Below are 8,643 nucleotides of genomic sequence, written 5' to 3'. Positions count from 1 at the left end.
TCAGACATAAACCAAACCACTTCACTTCCCACTTTTAACAGTTCTAACCCCACCTTTTTAAGATTGGACACTTGACACGATACCTGACATAACATTAGATATTGGCAACGTTGTATTCCAAGGAGGCTACAATTAGCCGCTTCTCATTTATATCAAATTGGCTTTGACCAGCACCAGTCATTGTCACTGCCACTTGTCACAATCAATTTGACAGCAAACGTCAATTGCGAGAGCATAATTTCCAAGGCCCAAGCATGCGTTTTAGTAAGGAATTAAGGTAGAATTGAGCAAAATTTCATGTGATTAGATAGAATCTAATAGTTGATGGGGTTGTTTTAAGGATGCCGAGCCGAAACCAGGGTCACGTTGTGACGTCAATGCCCCAGGTTAGAATGTCAGGTGCTGCTAAGTTCACTTATGGGGTGCTGATGAGTGTGGTGATTGTGGGCCCCTTGATAGCAACAATCAGCTTCATCCCCTACATGCGAGACAAAAAAGGTGGCGGGTAAAAATCCGTACAATGAGTGTGTGTCCGGTTCGGGTGTGAATGTTGCAGTGAAATAAATCCTGATGGTAAATTAGTTTGGTGTTTTTCGTTCGAAAAAAAGCTTAATCTGGATCTAAAAATACGATTTTTTCGGGTGACAAGCAGGCAGCTTTGGCCTCAGCAAGCGCATAAGTTGGGAATCTCTCAGCTGTTCGCCTTATATCTTCCACACCCGCGCCGACACTTTAAGACAACTTCCTGTCGAGGCTTAAAAGAAATGTCTTTGATAGAAAAATTTACGCTAATGTAAATCTTAAGTAAATGTCAATTCGATGATGTATAGGGAGTAGATGATTCTGATCGTTGAAAATAACCGGGAATAAATGATTCGATTGAGATACAACGAGCAACTGGAGGCGATCGGGAACATGTTCGGTGCCAGTTGCCAAATGGGGTTTTGGTGTTCGCAGTGAAATTAGCTGGTCAAAGTTTCCGGTTTTTGGTAGGAAACGAAACCCCTTTAAGTGCAGCTAGAAGGTTTTTGGGCGGGTTTTGAAAAATTCAGGACTCAAAATAGGCTACAAGGTTGCTGTTAGCAGATAAGGAAACTTTGCTCTATCAATTCTGCTAGTTTCCATTTAGCCTCACTTTTCCTCCTTGCTTGGGAATTTTTTAAGTTCGCAGCGCTAAATTTGTGTTCATTTAGCCCTGCTAGTTTCAAGGTTCAAAGTGTCGTTTTATCGTCTATTTACCAGGTTTGCAGAATTTTTTTCATTAATTCGTGATTATAAACGGGGATTACGAAGAATGCTTTCAGAGAGGCAACATTCGTCTATTTTTCCTGGACTCGCCGATTCAGTTTCACTTTTACTCAATGTTTGGATTTTTTAAAGTTTGAGCTCTAAAAACGCTATTTTGCAAGAGAGTTTTTGAAAATGTTGTCACCCAAAATGTAGATTAAGCGAAAGTCTACATTCATCAGCATTAAATATATGTCGATCTGTTCTGTTAGTTCCTGCGAATTTCGATTTAGCCTCACTCAGTTTTCAGGGTTTTTTTATGTTTGAAACTTGAAAGTGCTGAGTTGCATCCAGCAGATTTGCAAGGGATTTTTTAAAAATTCGTGACTCTAACCAAGGAGGCTGCAGAAGGATATGCAGCGAAATATTTGATCTAAGTATTCTGCAAAGTTTGGTTTGTGCGATTTTTTTTGGAATTTTTTCGCGACTTAAAATATTGCTGCTTGCAGTTTGGTTTCCATCGGGTTTGCAAGAGATTTTTTAAAATTTCTTATCAAAAATTGCGATTTGCCAGAGGCGATGTCTGATTACTGCTGCATGGAAGAAACTGTACTCTATTTTTCCTGCAAATAGCGCTTTAGTCCCATTATTCGTCAATTTTTAGGAATTTTCATGTTTGAGAGCGGAAAATATAGTAGAGCTTCCAGCGTATTTATGACGGTTATTTACAAAAAATTCCCAGTCAATTCGGTCATTAGTCAGAGAGCCGTTTTGAGAACCGTTGAATAGAGCAAAGGTTGCTCTATTAATCCCGCAAGTGTCACTTTAGTCTCATTTTTCTTCAATTTATGAGATTTCATTAGGTTTCAAGCCTGAAATTTCAATTAGTCTCCATCGGATCTGCAAACGATTTAAAAAAAATTCGTGGCTCTAGACGAGCACTAGGAAGAATACTGGTTGCAGCATCACTGAATAGAGGCAACTTTGTGTCGGTAAAATTTTTCACCTCTAAATTTTTTTCCCAGTTTGAAGTCTGAAAGCGCTATTTCGTGTGTGCAGAGTTTCCAGGAGTTTTTTAATCAGCTTCCCAGAATGTGGACGAGTCAGCATCATTTAATAGATACAGATTTGTCCCACTTTCGATCAACTTTCAGGAGTTTTTTATGCATGAAGCTTTACAGGGCCGTTTTCCTTCTAACAAAATTCGTGGTTCTAAATGGGGACTAGAAAAAAGATTGCTTTTTGCATCCATCATTCCATAGAAGCAGTTTTGCGCTGTTAATTGCTTTTGCTGCCTTTTTGCTTGCTTTTTTGCCAAGAGTCGATTTGGTTCAACCAGTTTTGGTTTAAGCAGCATTTAATAGAGGAATTTTTCTCTATAAATAGAGGAAAGTTTTCCTGAAAGTTTCAATGTATGAAAATTTTTTAGTACAATTTTCGTTTTTTTTTAAGTCAGAGCTTACAGTTTGATTTCCAACAGGTTTGCAAGAAACCTTTTAAAAATTCAACACTCACAATGGGAACAAGGCCTGCTTTCAGCATCATCCATTAGAGGAAACTTTGATCTATTAATTCCGCTAGTTTCGATTGAGTTTTTTTGAGAATTAGAACTTTGAGTGCAGTCTGGCTTTCACCGCGTTTGCAGGAGATTTTTCAAAAATGCATGGCTTTTAATGGAGATCAGAAAGAACGTTGGTTTCAGCATAATTTAATACCAGAAATTCTGTTCTATTCGCCCTTCTAGTTTTTATTTATTCTTACTTTTTCAACGTTTGCTCAATTTTGAAGCTTCAAAGTGCAGTTTTGTCGTTTTTGGCCAGATGCTTAAGAGATTTTTCAATAATTCGTCATCGTAAACCATTATTGGTATATTTCCTGCGATTGCCGATTTAGTCATACTGCACTTACAAACTTACTTCATTTGTGCAAAAACTAACTGAAAGTCAGATTATATGCATTAACTCAAAGTTTTCTATGTTCTATGGTTTTTAACGGAAGTTTTACAGTTTTTACTCCAATTTTTATCGGCGTGAAAGCGTTTTGCATGAATTATTGATGTTTTTCGGCTATGAATTATATTCTGAATTAAACGTCTTTTTTTTTGAATTTGCATTAGGGATTGCTTAGATTTACAAATTAGAATTTTTTGTCGTATTTTTTCAACATAAAATGGCAAAATTTATCGATGATTACTTTATTATTTTTACCAAACTATTCGTGTTAGGGATTTTCAGGGTTTATTGCTATTTATTGTATTATTAGAGGATAGCACCTTAAAACGTTGCGTGTGATCCTGGCCAAACCATTTAGATTTCGGGCTGTTTTTTCTAAAGTAAAAAATGTATACAATTTTTTTTTATCATAGTTTAAGTCTTTTTGTTTTTAATTTAGCATACAAAAGTCGCCCCACGAATGGCGTTTGTTTATCTTTACCCGAGAAAGCAACTTTGTTTACGCTAAATATCCAAACCAGTTCGATTGCGGACTGAAAATGTCTACAAAATCGTCAGTAAGAAAAAAACCGAAATTGAAGAGCATAGCAATACAATGAGTCACCCAAAGGGTCAGCAAGCAAAAGATTAAATCATTATGGCAGTTCAGTAGCTTTTTTCAACATTAACTGGGCAGGATTTTGTCATGTAAAATAGGGGTGTTCTGCTGCGAACACACCTTTAATTTGCTGAAAATTTAAATTTTTTCTTAATTGAAAGTTAATAATACCTCAAAATCCAGAGTAAAGTGCCTAAAGGTAAGTGAATTTTATTTATCACTTTGTGATGGTCTCGTGGCTGGTGTTTTTAGAGGCTGCAAGTGGTCCAGACCAAAATGACAACTAGACTTCCGGATGTTAAAAATTTAAGCCCCTAAATGGCGAGTTTTATCAAGAAAAATCTGGTTTTTAGGGAATTTTATCGGTCTGGATGCGGACAGCATTTTATTTTGTAAAAATAGATGGCAATCAGGGTTGTAGTTTTTCTTTTATAGCATTTATGCTCCTCGCTTGTGCAGATTTGTGAACTGTATTGAGCAGATTTCCACTATACTTTTTGCGGATTTTAATTAGCGTTTTTTTTTTAATAGTAGCGGACTTTATGGACTGCTTGGTAAATTGTTGATCTATTATTTTCTTGCAGCTTTGAACTATTGATGTTTTAGTTTATCATTTAGGTACATAATCAGAATGTGCTAGCATACAATTTTATTCAGGTGAAACAGGTAACTTTTTAAAATGTTTCTGTTCAATAATAATAGCCCTTTCTTACAGCTTTGTTCATGTTTCAGAATATTTATTACTTCGTTAACATTTTTTTTAGGTACATCCAGTCTCTTTCTCTTAATTGTATCTATTTACCAATTACAGTTTTCCTACAGCTTCGTAATAAGCGGCATGTTTTTCAAGTCGTATGCATTGCGTTTTTAGATCGAAAATATAGAATTATTGCGGCTTTTATGGCAAGTTCGGCAGTTTTTCCTGCCTGCTAAATGTAGTATTAAAGTTTTCAAGTCGGAGTGAACTTCTATTGTGTGTTTAACTGTTGTGTGGACGGCTTGAGAATGAATGAGTAGAAAATGGAGGATGGAGCGCCAGCTTTCAGAAAGTTGGTAAGGGTTTTTTCTGATCAATAAATTCTCTTGTTTGGCTATTTACTAATTACGGTTTTCATACAGCTTCGCAATAAGCGGCGTGTTTTACAAGTCGTGTGAATCGCGTTTTTAGATCGAAAGTATAGAATAATTGCGGCCTTTAAGGCAAGTGCGGTAGTTTTGCCTGTCTGCTAAATGCAGTATTAAAGTTTTCAAGTCATAGTGGACTTCCATTATGTGTTTAACTGTTGTGTGGACTGCTTGAGAATGAATGACTAGAAAATGGAGAATGGGGCGCCAGCTTTCAGAAAGTTGGTAARGATTTTTTCTGATCAATAAATTCTTTTGTTTGACTATTTACTAATTACAGTTTTCCTACAGCTTCTCAATAAGYGGGCGTGTTTTWCAAGTCGTGTGAATYGCGTTTTTAGATCGAAAGTATAGAATWATTGYGGMCTTTAAGGCAAGTGCGGTAGTTTTTCMTGTCTGMTAAATGCAGTATTAAAGTTTTMMAGTCRGAGTGGACTTCCATTRYGTGTTTAACTGTTGTGTGGACTGCTTGAGAATGAATGGGTARAAAATGGAGGATGGRGCGCCAGCTTKCAGAAAGTTGGTAAGGATTTTATCTGATCAATAAATTCTCTTGTTTGAACTGAGTTTGRTTTTTCGAAAAGAACTRAAGTTTTATGCCTTYATTACATGCTGCAGTACTAAACAGTTTTTTTCTTTTTTTCCAGGTGGCGCGATGCAGCTTCCGGTAAGTTTTTCATTACTTTTCCSYTGGTTGCCATGTTAATATGTAGATCTTTAAGTCCRTTTTTKTGACTTGTATTTTATGATATTATTRCATTTAATATKTATTCGACGAAGAACGACGAGGGAGTTCTGGATAGGGCTTTTCAAAATGTTTCCTTTGATTTTTGCAGAAATAATTTAAAGTCACACTTCATACATTAACTAGGGTTTTTCAATGGCAGACGGTTTTTGTAAGAACTTTACACTCTCAATGTAAAATCAGTGTGGTTCTTCTGTAAACAGCACTTTTATAGACTTCTAAGGGATTTTGAATCAATTATTGGTGTCTTTCTCACGAATCCTTCACACAAAATTTGCATGAATTAGAGATCTGCTCCCAACACTGATCGATAGAGGACACTTTCCTCTATTAATTCTACGAGACCACATTTTCTTTCTTTTTGCGTTGATTCTTGAGAATTTATTCAGTTTGACCCGAAAAACTGCAGTTTGGCTTCCTTCTCGTTTACAAGAGGTTTTTTTAGAAATGTTCACTCATAACCAGGAAGAAGTAGAGATCATTGCAGCACTCAATAGAGGAGACTTTCTTATATTAAGTCTGCAAGTTTCGATTTCATGGCAATTTTCGTCACATTTTGAGAAAGTTTTCCAGTTCTACGCTTCAAAATCCATATTGGCATCATTTTAATGGTTTTTCAAAAAATTTTCACTGGCAATGAGGATGTGCTAGAAGCTGGGCTCAGCATCACGCAATAGGAAGATGTTGCTATATAAATTCTGCAAACTTTGATTTCGTCGCATTTTTCATTATTTTTGAGGTTTTTTTCAGTTTGACGCTTTAAAATGCACTATAAATTTCATCAGGTTTGCAACATTCTTTAAAAAAATTGTCTTTTGAAATCCGGATGAGTTCCAGAGCTGTTTTTAAAACCGGTCAATAAAGGAAACGTTGCTGCAAGTTTTGATTTTTTCTTAATTTTTGTATGAAATTAGTTGTGGAGTCGCTTGCAGTTTTCATTATTTTTTTTTGGTTTGATGCTTCAAGGTTGGCTTCCAGCAGATTGGTATGGATTCACTCAAATACTTCTTCAATTCTTGAGCATTTTTTTAAGTTTCACCCTTGAATTCCATGAAGTTCACTCACACGTTAACAAGCGAAATTTATTGGTGGATTTTTTCTCCGAGGTTTCCTCAAAAGCTTAAAAACGCAGATTGAAAGACGTTATCCGAAAAAACGTTCCCTTGTGGGGATTCGTGTCGTAGTCAATCACAGAACCGGATGCACAAATATCTTCTGACTTCCAGCCCTACTTAGCACTACGGCGGCTCTTTTACCGCCCCTCTTAAGGTATCAGCAACTAAACGCCCTATTTACTAAACAAGATATTTGCCTTAAACATGTGCCAACTCCCCATTAATCAACGGATTAGTCAGGGGCGTAACGTACAATCTGACTAGATTTTCACAGCTCGGGTAGTCAAGCCATAAGGCAGCCTAGGAAGTTAATGATGTTTTGCCAGCAGAAAAATTCGCATAATCTCTCCTGCAGGTCGTTGTGTAACCAGTATTTACTCTGCCTCATCCAAATGAGGTTAAATTTAAGTGTTATTCAAGGTGTTGCATCGTAAGACGCGAGGTGTTATAGCGCATTGACGCACAGAGTGCCACACAACGCAGTGCTGTACTAGTTTAGCCTAAAAGGAGATTTTGTGGAAAAATTAACTGATCCATCCGATGTTATTTCGTTCAAATGCACCAAATATGAGCGTTCGTTTGCATGATTGGCGGTTTCGAAACAGACAAAAGTCGATCGTTAACAAATAAAACGACCGTGCCCTAGTTTATTGTTCCGAAAACCACTGACACTGTTCCGTACATGCTGATACCACATTTTTTTTTCGATGTTTAATTTCCAGGCCTGATAAGTGACCCCAAATTACGTAACAGATCGTGCCATCGTTTCGGTTTATCTCTTCACCCGTAAATGCCTCCGACTACTAGTTGAACAATGCGCGGTGAAGAAGAACTGGGAATATCTTCGTTTCTTCACCAGTTGGCTTCATTGGCCGAAATAGCCCGAAAATAAAAATAGACAGCGCCAGTCATTCGACACTGTTTAAGAGATTAAACCGGGAATTTTCCTCAAATGTTATTTATCGCATTGTTTTTCCTCTGGAACGTTTCGATTGGCCACGGTGTGGAAAGATATATGCCTGAATCAAGTTGCTGGGAAGATGCGCGCATTCCTAATCGGCCGTCGTATGTTTCAATTTCATCGCCATAATTCACGAATTATTTCCCCTGTAAAAACATCTGTCGTTCTAAATAAAACAGACTTAAATTTGCTTCATTTCTAATTTATCTTCGATCATTCAGGGAGCGGTAAATTTACGCTAAAAATACATTAAATCCATAGACAACCAGACAATAAAATTAATTTTAAGAATGGGTTAAACAGTAGGTAACAATCAAGCTTGGAAAGTTAGATGTCAATCTTGTACAGTTGTGTTTTTTGGCTGCTGGCAAAGGAATCGATGATCTGGTGTAAAAACATCGTTATCTTCCAGTTTTTGATACTTTCCGAAAACAGTATCCATCATTTCAGGCTAATTTGCTTTACCGATTTGGTGTTTATGCGTTTTTCAAAATAGCGGTTTGATAAAACAGTCACGTAGAATGTTTCGGTTTTTATGGGTTTTTGCGTATTTTGGGCTTCAGGTTTTCGCTATTTTTTGTTTTTCTGTAATGATAAGCGATAGCGATGCAAGAGGTTAAGGATTTCTGACATCTTTAAGTGAACTCTACTTTTCCTTCAATTATCGAGTTTTTTCTAGTTTGGCGCTAAAAATGCTGATTTGCTTTCAACATTTTTAACAGTTTGTCTCTTAAACGGGCGTTAAGCTAAGTGGCTGTCTTCAGCACTATTTAATTTGTAGACTAATCTTTGCTCTAATTATTCAAGGGAGTGTCGCTCTAGTCCGACTTTTACACAATTTTCTAAAGATTTTTTCAAGTGTGAAGCTTTCACAGTACAGTTTCGCTTCCACCAAATTTGAAGGAGATTTTTCAAAAATG

At 36.7% G+C, this 8,643-nt stretch overlaps 2 long non-coding RNA genes across 2 annotated transcripts in view; both read left to right on the top strand.

Annotated features, from left to right (window-relative positions):
* LOC125503007 overlaps nucleotides 1-8,643 on the top strand; it is a 58,613-nt gene that overhangs the window by 8,941 nt on the left and 41,029 nt on the right. The window contains exon 2 of the long non-coding RNA XR_007280647.1: nucleotides 5,550-5,569. This is a non-coding gene — a long non-coding RNA (uncharacterized LOC125503007). The remainder of the gene's footprint in view (nucleotides 1-5,549; nucleotides 5,570-8,643) is intronic.
* LOC109540770 lies at nucleotides 113-581 on the top strand. Its single transcript, XR_002172246.2, has 2 exons — nucleotides 113-277; nucleotides 341-581. It is a non-coding gene; the product is annotated as an uncharacterized LOC109540770 (long non-coding RNA).

The sequence above is a fragment of the Dendroctonus ponderosae genome, unplaced genomic scaffold (assembly GCF_020466585.1).
Source record: "Dendroctonus ponderosae isolate FM_Combo_2020 unplaced genomic scaffold, Dpon_F_20191213v2 Dpon_F_20191213_11, whole genome shotgun sequence".
NCBI lineage: Eukaryota > Metazoa > Arthropoda > Insecta > Coleoptera > Curculionidae > Dendroctonus > Dendroctonus ponderosae.
The sequence above is the reverse complement of the archived record's forward strand: the minus strand, read 5'-3'. Positions and strand labels throughout refer to the sequence as shown.